This window comes from Hypomesus nipponensis, chromosome 11 (genome assembly GCF_054491055.1).
Source record: "Hypomesus nipponensis isolate SF chromosome 11, ASM5449105v1, whole genome shotgun sequence".
In the NCBI taxonomy this organism is placed as follows: Eukaryota; Metazoa; Chordata; class Actinopteri; order Osmeriformes; family Osmeridae; genus Hypomesus; species Hypomesus nipponensis.
This window is the reverse complement of record NC_140371.1, coordinates 16388932-16402970: the sequence shown is the minus strand read 5'-3', so window position 1 is coordinate 16402970 and position 14039 is coordinate 16388932. Positions and strand designations below refer to the sequence as shown.

Here is a 14039-nt window from a genome sequence, read left to right as displayed (position 1 = left end):
ATTGATTTAAGCCTCAGCAGGGTTCAGTGCTGACTTACTGAAAATGTTCAAAGTCACAACCTCACATCTTGCTTTCATTACAGTGCTGCTACTTTCCTAAATTGAATGCTGTTCAGCATACCACCCAGCATGGAACTTTTATCTGGACTTTTCTTTCTATTTTGGCAACCCTATGACAGTATGACAGATCTCAGACAAGGCAGAGATGAAAAAAGGTTCCTTTGGCCCCTGTCAGTGATCACAAAACCTTTTGTCCATTATAAAGTCATTTTTAAAGCCATGCCAGGGATTAGAATCAATTCAGCTCCTTTTATAATAGGTCTGTGGATTCTCAGTGCATTCAGAGCTGAGGGTCAGGGAGTAAAGAGCTGCTGGATTCTCAAATAGCTTTACATCAAGACATAGATCTGGGATTTATGTAAATTCTCGCTTTTGTTTCTTACTATTTCTTAAAATAGGTAGATGTGTTTCAACATCGCAACACAAAGTGCTCTTCCCATCTGTTCTCAAAGTTCATATGTGAGAAATGTGTGTTTTTATTCTACAGAAACAATATACCAAGTGTACAGTATTTATACATGCAAAATACAGTTCCATGAAATAAGACATAAATCATTTTTACATTAAATATTTTGAGAGAAAGTTGCATGAACATTGCGTCATGTTTTTGAGTTGCAGTTTTATTTTTAAAAGTGTTGCAAAGTTTGCACTCAATACAAATGTATTCTTTACTTGTTCTTTACAAAAGATTTGCTGAAGCTAATGAGTCTGAGCTTGAAAAGTTGTTCATTTGTACACATAAAAAATGGGACCCACAAGTGTCTGACAAACATTCACTTCATTAATGATCAATTCTTCACAACTCACATCCTGTTATATTCACCTGACTGAGAACATCAATGTCCTTATGATATAGACAGAAAAACAAACCACCAAACAGGCTTTCAAAATGACATTCATCTGCTTCTGTCACATTGGATTATGCCCAGATGTGCCTGCCTAATCAATTGTGTTGATGACTTCATTGATTAGCAATCTTCTCTATTGCAGGCTTTTGAATAAGATCTAAGATCTTTAAAAAAAAGCTTTCATCAGACTTGATTAGCACAGCTCGCTGAATATCCCTAAATCCATTTAACAAGAGCAAAGAGACAATTTTGCACATCATTTGACTGTAATGTATTCTTATAAAGCATTATAGAAGACTGGAGTATAAGGTTAAATGTGATAATCTGATGTAATCTACACTTAGTTATTATTAAAGGCAGTGGAGTACAAAACAAAAGTAAGACCTAGGGGAAACACTGGCCTAGATTTGCATAGTACAACACCAAACTGACTGAGACATCTTTACTGTCTGTGAGCGTTGATGTGCCTTGGATTATACAGTCCACACGCTTCTCTAAACAATCAAGTATGTTTTTTGATAATGCTAAGAAACCGTAGAATGTTCCCTTGGGCTAGATATACAGTATCTGTCGACATCCATGTGCCCTCACAGGTAAGGACTCTAAGTGCACTATAACAGCAGAGTACAAGCTGGGGGGTTACCGTCCCCATGACAATGAAAAGAGAGGGAGGAAAAGCACACAGGAGATGTGAGTAAAGAGAGAGAGTGTGCTGGCTTCCTTTTAAGTTGTAAGTTATAAAAGAGCTTATATATGAGATTTATTTACAAAGGAGAGAAATGAATGGCTGGGAGTATTCATGCATAATGTGAAGGTTGATACAATTTCTCACGGTTAGGTAGCAAAATACACTGTATCCTCAAGTTAACAACTTTCACTGTCACAATCTGCATTGTAACCCCCTGGTAACGCTTGGAGAATGTTTGTCCAATACTAACCAGTTTTTGATCATGCCAAGTAAACAAGTTCAAGTAAATAGATATCAATAGTCAATAAAACAAGTCAGCAAGCAAAAATGACATAAATCATGACAACAAAGGGACAGATAGCGTTGGTCACATGACATCTACCTTGAACCAAAGTGCTTTCTAAGCAGTAAATATGCTCCAGTCCATCCCTCTGTCATTTGATAACTTGAATGATAAATTAAACTATATCTCAATGTCTTACTAAAGGTCAATATGCCACATGGGCCAAATAAAAGCACTGAGGTATAACAGCACAATTACGCATGCATTGGAGGAGCTGCCCTGACCTTGCCTTCATGCCACCATTCAACACTACACATTCAAACCAACGCACACAGACACACGCAGACACACACAAAGAAACCCAGTCAGTCACAAACACATCTCTCTCTCTCTCTCTCTCTCTCTCTCTCTCTCTCTCTCTCTCTCTCTCTCTCGCTCTCGCTCTCGCTCTCGCTCTCGCTCTCGCTCTCGCTCTCGCTCTCGCTCTCTCACACACAACACACAACACACAACACACAACACACAACACACAACACACACACACCGCCTCACACTCACAAAGATACAATATTCATGGCCGAACCCATTTCCTGGCTCCTTGCCATCTTATTTCAACCTTTGGTTGAGGTCAGAATGAATTTGAGTGGAAATTACATGCTCTCTCGACTCCAAATGTGCGACCGACCTTTGATGAAGCCAGTTATCCCATTTTAATGTTAGCATGTGCCAGAACGCCTCAGGGTCAATCTCCAGTAAGTCTATAGCTCTGCCTTTCCGCAAGCCACAAACCCTGACTGTCAGATGAATGAATAGTACCAGCCATGGTAAAATACATTTAATGCCTCTGCGGTCTTCAACCACCAGTATACTTATTGCAGACATGCTCCCAGGTGGCAGGCAACATGGGCAAACATCAAGATCAATTATGAACGGAGGTAGAAAGCCATAACAGAGAAACATATAGGGTCCTCGGGGTAAGTGAGCAACGCTGTACAGAGGCTCACCACATTTCAAACACTATTGGATTGAATTTCTACCCTTAAGATAATCTGCCTCCCTGTACAAACAAAACCGGCTATTTTGTTCCAGGAAAAATAACTCCTCTCTGGTCTTTTGCCTTAATTGTGCTGTGAGAGTGTTCACCAGCTCAACAAAAACGCTTTTTATCATATTTGTGTTAAGAGGTGGCAGACTAAGTGTAGAGAGGATCTGATGCCATACTGCAACTTGTAACTATGGCGTTTGCCCCAAAAAGATTCACTTTACAGTTACCTGTCAGTTCTGCATTGTTTTTGGTATGTACTGAAGAGGCTGAGTTGCCAAGAACATCTATAAACAAGTCTTGGATCGCATGCAGTCGGTAAGCAGTGTTTGTGCATGCATGTGTGTGCTTGTGTGGGTGAGTGCTAGCATGCGAGGGCTATGTGCCGACCTTTCCTGTGTTGACCAAATATGACAGAGAAAAAGAGATAAAGATAGAGAAAAAGAGAGAGAGAATGTGAGTGTGTGTGTGTGTGACATGCATTTCATATCAAAGCAAGACATCAATCTAAATTCATTTTGGAATGCTTTCCCAGAAATTTGTGTATGTGACTTTCCATTACTACTGTGTGTAATACATGTCCTCTCTATGTTGTAACAGACAGTGAAGTATTTTGTTTCACAACTAACAATATCATTGTGAGGTGGCAGATTTCCTTTCAAAACTGTCGGCTATGTTTCCACTTCATAGAAGCAACATCTAACTTAATTTCCTGAAATACTCTGGCAGCTGTGGACCTACTCCTTTCAACATGGCGGCAAGCCCGTAAGACATGAACCATTCAGAACACCCAGAGGGTGAGTCATGTTTTAAAATAACACAATACAGACAAATAAACTGTCCCATATTCCCAGCAGGAATAGATAACACATAAAAAAAACGTATTCATCAAAGACTAAGCCAAAGGCACGTCCATATTGTATGGAAGTATTTTGAAGGCTTATGATTCTGTGGCAGTTTTACTATATAGTTTGTGCTTCCTGATATGAGTTTATAAGCTTTATAATTATCAATTAACAAGACTCCAAGTCTTAATCTTTCACTGACTGTATAATTTCTTCTTTCAGCTGACTAATTATCATTTACATGTTTTGAAATCCACAATCTGAATTTATATCCGCATAGAGATGTTATTCCTCCATTTCAGTGTCAGTAATATGGTACAGACACAGGGAAATATAATTTGTATCTACAATTAGTTTAGGTGGCAGAAATGACCTCAAAAAGTATGGCAACGTTTATGTACATTTGCTAGCAACCCCCTTTTTCTCTGAAGCTGTTCAGGAGTCTGGAGTCTGGCACTGTCTGTGAAATTAGAATGATCATTTAACGCAAGCTCTCCGCCTTCTGCTTTTTTATAAGCTCAGCACATCTTTTTGGAGGGAGAAATGAAAGGACTTAAAGTCTTCCCACCCATGGTCCCAAATCCCTCTTAATTCCTGACATCCATAATCCTTTGAGCACCCTTTCTCTGATCTCAGTCCAAATAGACCGGTTATCAAGCGCAAGAAAAGGTTGTTCAATTCAACGCTCCAGTTCCTTCGGTTCACTGGTAATTGTGCTGCCCTGCAAAGGTTTCTGGGGAGCACATTTCTGCCTCACTAGCTAACCTGTGTAAAGTGGTTATCAGCTGGTCTGGCTGCTTGTGTTCCAGTTTAAATACCTTTGGAGCAGTCTCTCTGCCCCTCTCTTTCTAGACAGTTGAGTCTGTGGCACCTAAAGATGACACACGCCACTGTCCCCAAATGAAGTGCTGAATTGACAAAGAAGTGTATATCTTGTGAACACTGTTGTGTGTCGGGCACACTGGGAAGTCTGCTGTGTTGGGGAGAGGATGACTTCCTAGAGGAGCACCAACCTGCACACATGCTGTGGCTATCTATTTGGACTTGAATGAAAGCGGTGGAGGTTGATGATTTGGCTCATTAGGCAGGCTAATGAAAAAGCTGCTGTTAATGATGTGTCTGCATTGTACTCTCCCTGTAGGTGAGAGCATCATGTGGTATGCAAGGACGACAAGGACAATTACACTTTACATTATCCAGGACTTAAACAAAGCCCAAGCATCACATTACCGCCCCCTTCAATACACTCACACACACATGCATGTGCCCATGTCCAGGTAAATTAATGCAAAGGAGTCCCTGTCTCGCCTACCCGTGTTGGTGACTCATGTGAGGGTAAGAGTAACTGCTGTTGGATTGTGATAAGGTTAATAGAATCATGCAAGGAGCAAGAAGTCATTATTGAAAAGTCACAAGGAGAGTGAGGCACCTTTGGGAATGTGGCTGAAAAACAGATAAATCTGTCAACACTGCGTTCACATGTGGGAGAAATCGGGGATTTCTTCTCTGCATTATGTTGATCCCATTGCCTTGTTATCTGCTCATGTATTCGGTTCTTATTCTGTTATTATTCATTCATGTAAATGTGTTGTTGTTATTATAACCTTTACTGGGTTTTGATGACAAGGTCTATGATGTAGTCTGTAACGAACATCTGTTGGCTTTATGTTTGTTTTTCCCTAATCACTTCAAATATCATGCTCTAACAGTGTAATAACACAATGAGGGACCTTCTGTTGTTGGCATGAAGTCAATCCTCATTGCATCCATTGCATGTATTTACATGTCAAATGAACAGAAATAAGACCACTTCCATCCTACATGCCATTCGTTTGACTAAACTACACACAGACACAGCCCATCAGAATGGTCATGAAGCCATTAATACCTGGGAGATAAAAATACAACCTGGGAATGAGTTATTTAAATGAATTGCCACAATTCACAGAAAATGGCTGTAGTCCACAAGTGATGACAGTAAATGATCCTTGAGTTGATTCCTAATTATAGCCTGCAGTGTTTGACTCACATACATCACACGTACTTTGTTGGAATGATCTGTTTGCTCTCCCTGTCTCTCACCTCACACTCATTTTCATTCGACATCCAAGGGTTTGTCTTTGACAATTTGTGAAGATGTTTTCTATAAAAATCACACCAATGTAAAAACACAATTAAGAAACAGCACACAATGTTAGTAATGTGCTGTAAACATTATTGAATAAACAACACCATAGCCACTGGCTGCCATAACCTTGGGGGAGATCTTCCCGTGACGATATATGTGCAGCATGCAATAATAATTCATCAAATAATCCTTGTGCCAGGGTGCAGAGGCAGGGTTGATGGAAAAGGAGGATGGAGGAATGAAATGTCAGCAGTGAAGGGACTGATTGCATGTACCCTCTCCTCCGAAGGGACTAGAACACACCTCTGGCATGGTAATGTGGTGGAGGGATTATCATGTTTAATGTTGAAATTGATTATGGATAGTAATCGAGCCCAGCAGTGCTTCCCTTGCAAATCACCAGAAAAAAAATAATCTTGCAACAGTCACCAAGTTGGAGATGGATGTTACGGACAGATAAGAAGAATGTCTCTGTTTAGCACTGTGTGGCCCACATGTCTTCATACGAGTACAAAGATGGTGTACCCAACCATTCATGCCTGGTATTGAACATCCAACATTTCCAATGTACCATTTGAAAAATTATATTCATGATGACATTTTAACCTGAATCTCTTCCTGTCCACTGCTGGGCTTTGTGTTCTGATCCTGCTCTTTGTAAGTCCTGACTTGTAGCATCATGCAGCTAAATACTAGCAGGAACAGAATGAAGGACACATTGCTGGATCTGTCAGGGCTGTCCTGAGGACCCAAACGCACGACACAAAGTTCAAGATGTGCGCAGAACCTTTTATTTGAGGGAGAACAGTTAGGGGTACTGGTGGATGGTGGAGCGGGGTACCGGTGGGACTGGAGGGCTGGAAGCGGTGAACTGGTGGTGGAATAAGAAAGGAGGGCTGGAAGCAGTGATCTGGTGGTGGAACAAGAACAAAGGGGGTCAGCACAAAAAACGGGCATAGACTGGTCCAAAAAACAATGGAAAGCCAGGAATACAAACGTGGGGGTCGGTGATACAACAAACTGGCGAGTAGTGGGTGACAATCCGGGGTTTAAGAGCTGTGGTGTTGATGAGGGAATGAGCCGCAGGTGAGGTGAGTTACCAGGAGGGAGTGAAGAAGTTGAATGGATGACAGGACCTGGAAGAAATGGACTAAAACCCGGTCTGGCCTAGGCCAGGGACATGACAGGATCTCATCCTATATGCATCCAATGTGAGTCTCTTCAATCGTGCACAGGAAGTCACTGAATGCTCAGTTACATCTCTGAAAAAGTAGGACTTGAGTTTATTTTAATTTTTATGTCATAAGCCCAAAAACACTCCATGGCACTGTGATTTTGACCAGCAGGCTCAAACAGTATCAAGGACGATCTGAGGCTCCCATGACCTTGTAAACACACGTAAATTGATCTTTAGGGTCCTGGATGTTTCAGGAATTGCATCTTATTTTCCATGTTCTTAAATCTCTACAAGCCCCAAAAGGGACTGCAGTAGCGTCTCATTAGTTGTACACGGCAAGCACATGTAAGTTGCAGTACAATGTATATTTAGCATCGGAACATTAAAATGCACTGGGTTACCTTGTCCTCCAAGGGGACCTCTTTCTCACCTCTGTCTTTGTCTCAACAATGGAGGGTGTCAATTGGCTCTCATTTGAATATTGTGTCTCAGCCTAGCAAACCTGAGTCTGGTATACAGATGCTGTCAGAACATTGGAGCACATCCAATCAATAACACACACGTCTATGTATTATGATTTACAAAATCTGAATTTGCAACCACTACATATGTATCCCATTATATATGTATATTTAGGATCAGATGTATTGGGTAAACACACAAACAATCAGAATACACACAAACACACACACACGCATGCAATGATACACACACATACTCATACATATGCACATACACACACACACACACACAACAACAACTTTATTAGCACGGGTAGGGATGCATTGCGAATAGGCTTACAGGCATATTGGTTTCTGTCTCCATTCTAAAACACTGGCAGGCAGCCCGTTCGCTGGGGTACTATTCTATTTTCCATTGAAAACAACTTCCTACCAGCTGGGTCAAAGCCAGTCTTATCCACAATGTGTTCTTTCAGTATCATTGTCACTCCACCAGACATGAATAGGGTCGTTACTGTCAAAGTGCTTGTCATCAAACATAAAGCATGTCCCTATTCACAATCTGTTTACGGCTGGTGATGCTACCCCACTCGGAAATGTGTCAAATACAGTCTTGTTTACTAATATTTCCTGGTTCTAAAATCCCATTATGATCTATGACACAGTTTGCCATATAACTAGCATTAAGAATCAGTTAAGTTATACAATTAAATTCAAAAGCAATACAGTATGCAACAAATACAACATGAAACTATAGTCATGAATTGGAAATGGTCTTGCTTTAGAGGAACTCTGCTTTGTCTCCCCAAATGTACTTACTATCACTTTCTGTACTGCACTATAATTACCTGACACAAAGTCACATAAAGTCACAACACAGGTTACATGGTCTTGGTTGCTTGTTCACATGAGTGGGATGTTACTGTCACGGCCACAGCCATGCCCCTCTGTTGTTTTGGTTTTCCCTGCCCTATTGTTTTCACCTGCCTTGTACAGCAATTTGTCTTGTTAGTTTCATTGTGTCCACCTGTGTCTTGTTTGGTTCTGTGTATATAGGTTCCTGTTTTGTGTCCAGTCTTGGTCTTGTCATTACCCTTGTTATGTGAGGACTCTGTCTGTTCCCCGTTTAGAGAAATAAACCCTTTGTTTCACACCCTGTCTGCCTACTCTCCCGCGTTTGGGTCCTACCCCACCTCTCGATGTGACAGTTACTTTGCTGATACTGAGGGTAGAAAGGCAGACAGGGATTTTCTACTATATGAATACGATTACACCAGGGAGCTGTAGGAGGGGTTGGGCGCTCATGGGTGATCAGCACATAATGTAGGTAAATAAACAAATCTTGAAAGAGCTCTGATTTAAGTAGAAGAAAAAAAGGGTCTGTGGTGTGTTGTGTGTCTTCGACTGCATGTAGACCCGAAGGATCAGAATCTACTGCAGAAAGCAGATGATCCCTTGGCAAGGAACACACATCAAAGAAACACCCAAATGATTTCCCCTCCTCCCTTCGTCTCCTCCTCTTGTTCCTCCATCTTATACATAAACCGAGCTAGAACAAGAGAAAATTGGATCTCAGAGACCTCGTTCCTCTAACTGAACCAGTGCCTAATGAGGTTGCAGGAATCAGGACAGGTAGATTTAACAGAGGAACACCGTCTTATCTGCCTCAATATTCCTTCTTTAACTGGGTGACCTCATACTTCAACCCCTACTTCACCAATGCTGGTTGTTTCATTCCAGGAAGATGAAGTAAAAATGTTAACATTTAAATATTGCCATGTACTGTAGAAAGCATTCCTTGACATTCAATCAAGGTCATTATGGAATGACGTCCTCTCACTGTGGCCATGTGGCCCTCAGTAACCATGCCATGTTTGCATGGAGAATATAGAAACCCTGACTGCAACTATAAAAGCTCAAATGTTTCTCACACATCAGAGAATTCCTTTTTTTTCCTCAACAAATGTTTAGATTTAGATGTAAAGGCTCAGCAGTCTTAACTCCAGCCAAGGCTCTCAAGCCAGTAGGCTGCCCTGGACCCAACATCCCATATACTCTGCATGATCCTCAGTCCCACTGCACTAAATGTACGGCTACAACCATCTGCGTCACACTGCCACAAGTCTGCTTTCCTGAGGATTTTGAAACGACTTCCTCTTTCTTTTGCTTGTCTTTCTCTTTTTGAGTTTACTGATGAATAATTCACGTTTGGTGTGCCCGGGTCATGAGTCTTTGTGTGACTTTGAAGTTCTCTAAAGCTTTGTGAGTTCTGTTCCATAGCCAATACAATAGCTGCAGAAATGGCTTTAATGTTCTGAGTTCAATAACATAAAGCCATAGAATCAATTTAGGGTTAATTCACACAGGCTCTACAATATTTCTGTGTGCTTGTTCTATAAAGCTGTCTTCACTGTGATGCCTGGAAAAATCTAATATCAATAACATGAGGGAAGATTCAAGCAGAAGATAAGCAATATCGACACACACTTATACAAACACACACGGACACAGTCTAAGCTGGTGGAATGATGAGCATCAGTGTTAATTTTCTAAAGTTAAATAAATAAAATACTAGCTTTCATTTCCCTGTAATTATATAGAAAGCCGCAGTTTAATCTCTTTCCAGACTTGCTGAACAGATGCGGCAATGGCATTGTGCTGGTGTCAGACCTTCATGAGAAATGTTCCATTAGTACCCGCATCGCCTTAATTATTTATACAAAAAATCGCTGAAGAAATATGCTGTTGATATTTAAGACATAGACTTCAAGATATATCTAGGTATATGAACTGCTTAGTAATTGGCCACAGATATTGCAAGGTAGCTTTCTATAATATGAGACAGAAACAATGTTCTAACTACAATTATTGTATTCAACCCGTATTTCCAATTGCCGGTTGAAGAACTTATCATGAGACGCGTGCATTTGTCTGCAAGAATGCTATATTTGAAGGCTGAGCTATAGTCCTTGGGCTCCAGTTTGCGCTTCTAAAGCATAACAGTAAATGTCTCAATTAGGTAGAGTAATCGTGTAACTCTTGCCTGTGTCTGATAACAACGATAATGCGTCAAATATTTCAGTAACTAAGGTTCTACGAATCACATTTTACAATGAGCAACTTGGCACTTATCACTGAGCAACATATTTGTTAAAAGATCGTGTCTGCAATATTCTTTGTCTGTAAATAATTTGAATATTACAGGTTCGAAAAAATATTATTTATCAAGGCCCTCTTTGCTCTTATGAGCGTGTTTCTGTTTGGGTGTGTGTCCGAGTGTACTATTTTGTGGCGCTTGCTGATACATTCTAAGTGGCAGCTCGGTCAGTTGTTAGATGGCCATGGGTGCCTGCGGGCAGTGAGAGGGCTGGGGTGGCAGAGCTGAGGCAGTGTGGCAGGCTGCTGGGTCAACACAAGGTAAGGGAGTTTGAGACATGTGCACCCTCCACTCTACAATGGTCCACCTTATATCTAGAGCCAGAAAGTGACCTCAAGCCTATTCATATCACTAAAGAGATTAGATAGTTAGGTGGGGGGTAGTGGGAGAGAATATAATAGCCTTTATACAGCCACCGTTCTCAAACCAGACACTCTAGTTTCACCCTCGCCGCTTACCGGAGACCTTTGGGGGGGGGGGTGAGTGGGAGAGTCTATTGCTCATTTGCATTTCATCATCTCTCAACAACTTGTCCTGACCCTATCTGATGGAGTGGAGTGGCTGATGGCTTCAAAGTACACAACCTGTGGGTCTGCAGGACAAGACGGGTCTCTGATGAAGCTGTTCCTTTAGCTACTGGGCACATTATAATACACTTCACGTTTTTCAACTTACATTTTTTTAGTCAAACAACACCTAAGTCTGTGTAAATGATTCACTTTCAAAGAATGTATTTTCAGCTGATAATTATATAAGTACATATTTTTTGCTGCTAAGTACTTTCACTTTTGTTGACTGAATATTGTATAATAGATGCCAGATATTGGCTGTAACAAAGACATTTCTGTCAACGGTTCCAAGGTCTTTCTCTGTCTTCTCCCCTGTAATTCCATGACATTTACCTGATTTTTCACAGGCCCAGTCTTCTGACATATATCTGGTTTCACATGTTTGTTCATCTAAGTCCCCACAGAAAACCACAAATAATGAGTCAATTTTCTGACACTGCCAATAAGACTGAGATCAGCCAATAAGACTGAGATCAGCCAATAAGACCTTTCGCCATGTTCGTGCCTTTATCTTATCGTTTCTCTCAAAATGACCTTTTCTCTGATCATTCTGGCCAAAGAATAGAGCTGGATTTCCAGACGTGATTCCAAAGTATTCAGGATGGCCTTCTAGCTTTGGCAAGAGGCTTTATCGACTTTAATTTAATCGTTACGAAAGGGTTATTATGTATGAAACCTTCCCCTCTAAACTCTGAATGCTAGATATTGCTAAATAATGACAATAACTAATGAAATAAGTTTAGATTTGTGAAGATATATCTTATATTTTACCTTTTGACTTATTTACCTTTTAGGCTCCCCCTGAGACCTACATTTAAACAGTATCCTGTTTAGACCTGGGGGGCGGTCTCCGTACGTCGCTTATTACATCCGAGATCAAATGACACATCCAAGATGACATCATCTTACTAATCATGATCTGGCTAATTCGGTTCTTTGAACACCCATGTTGTTTTTAATCATTATAGCTGGATTGAGTTATGCGTCTAAAAGGGGGTATGTATATCGTTATAGAAACCTTGATAAGTCTATGGCTGCTCACCGTGGCCAAAATGAGCGCCCTGTTTTTTCGTCAACAGAGCCAACAGCGCAACAGCTTGATCGAAGGTTACTCCAAATTTGAAGATTTAATCAGAACGCCAGGGAACACCTCGAAGCTCCTTTCCAATCAGATATAACACCATGCCATGCGCTTAGACTCCTTTGTTTGAAGTGGAGAGAAACAATCACTATCTAAAGTAGAAAGACATTCTGGGTACCGGAGTGAAAGCAGCACAGACGTGGATTTTCCGGAGATGGCACATCCCTCAGGAAGAGACAAGCTCAACCTATGACAAAAGAGCCTAGAGTTAAATGCTGTGTCATGTCAAGGGAGATCAAAGTCTGTGTGTATGTGTATGTGTGGCATCTCTGCTGAGGACAAACTAATCCTCTCTGTCACAAAGCTAGGAGCCTTAAGTACTAGGGGGAGGGAGAGGCATGCTCTCACAAAGTCAATTTGCAGATGATTTGAATTTCCTCCCATCTGAATTAGCTTGTTTATGTCAATATGCTTTTCAAAGTTAATGTGAGTAAAGTGTATAAGCAGCATTCAAAGGATACAAGGGCCAATATTAGATAGTATGTCTACTGACTTGTGTCAAAAAGGTCTAATGTTAACCTTTACAAGTTTAAGAGATAACCAAGTAGGCCTGAGGACAACTCAAGAAGGGTGTAAACGATTTCAGGGTTTAGTACTTATTAGGTTGTATGCTACACATAGCTGTTACATCTTGCCACATTTTACATTTGTATTGAAAGGTTTAGTTGATTTATGAGATCAATTGGACTCAAGGTCATAGTGACCCACAGATAATAGGTTTTAGTATTTCCGACAAAAGATGGGTTAAAGAAATACATTAAATGCAGATTAAATCAAAGTTTGTGAACATATTGTTGTGATACAAGAAACAATGATTATGTTTAATTTGTGACCTTTGTGTGAAGTAAGGTCTTACTGGAGGTCAACATCCTTTGAAATATATTATACAGGGACAATACAGGATGTGAAAATGTATTCATGTGAGTCATCCGTCACAACAAGAAAGAATGAATAGCCAGAACTGCAATTTCTGGCAGTAGGCAGTACATATCTGAAAATAGAGTGCAGTGACAGTCTGAAAAACCATTACATAAGGCCTTGGTTTGGAGAAGATTGGAGGTGACACATGGGTAAACACCTCCACTGCTGCATATAGCATAACAACCAGCATTTTGGCACTGTGACATCATCAGAAGATGAGGGGAGGGGGGCACGCTGATTGGCTCATGAACCAGAGAAGTGGACAGTTGAGTTTGGCAAGGCCCTCTGGGTCCTGACGTGATAAAGGCTTTCCATGTCTAGGGGCAACAGGGGAGGTTGCTATATAGAATAACCCATGTTTGGGAGCCCTGGCTGGGATAATGACTGACAGAGGAAGAAATGTAGAAGAAACCTGCTGGTGAGGTACAGGGAGAGCTGGAGAACGTCCTGTGGTGTCAAGTCTTTTGGGGGCCAAGCAACTGTTTTGAGGTTGATAATTATCAAGAGTACTAGTTCCTAAAGTGCTTCCTCCCTTTCTAACACAAGCACTGTGTTATCAATTATCATATGATAGTTCGGTTCGACCCAGCGTAACCTTGTCCCTGTCTCTTTCACATCCTCATGACATCTCTCAACACACCCTGCCAAACCTGGTGACACAAAGTGACACAAGACACCAGCTTTTTCAAGTATTGTTGACACAACCTCAGAGGAAAGGG

General features: G+C 41.0%; 1 long non-coding RNA gene across 1 annotated transcript; it reads right to left on the bottom strand.

Annotated features, from left to right (window-relative positions):
* Positions 1–6671: 6671 nt before the first annotated feature.
* Positions 6672–12554, bottom strand: LOC146268370 (uncharacterized). Its single transcript, XR_014724655.1, has 2 exons — positions 12301–12554; positions 6672–6804 (listed from the first exon to the last, which is right to left on the bottom strand). It is a non-coding gene; the product is annotated as an uncharacterized LOC146268370 (long non-coding RNA).
* Positions 12555–14039: the final 1485 nt, after the last annotated feature.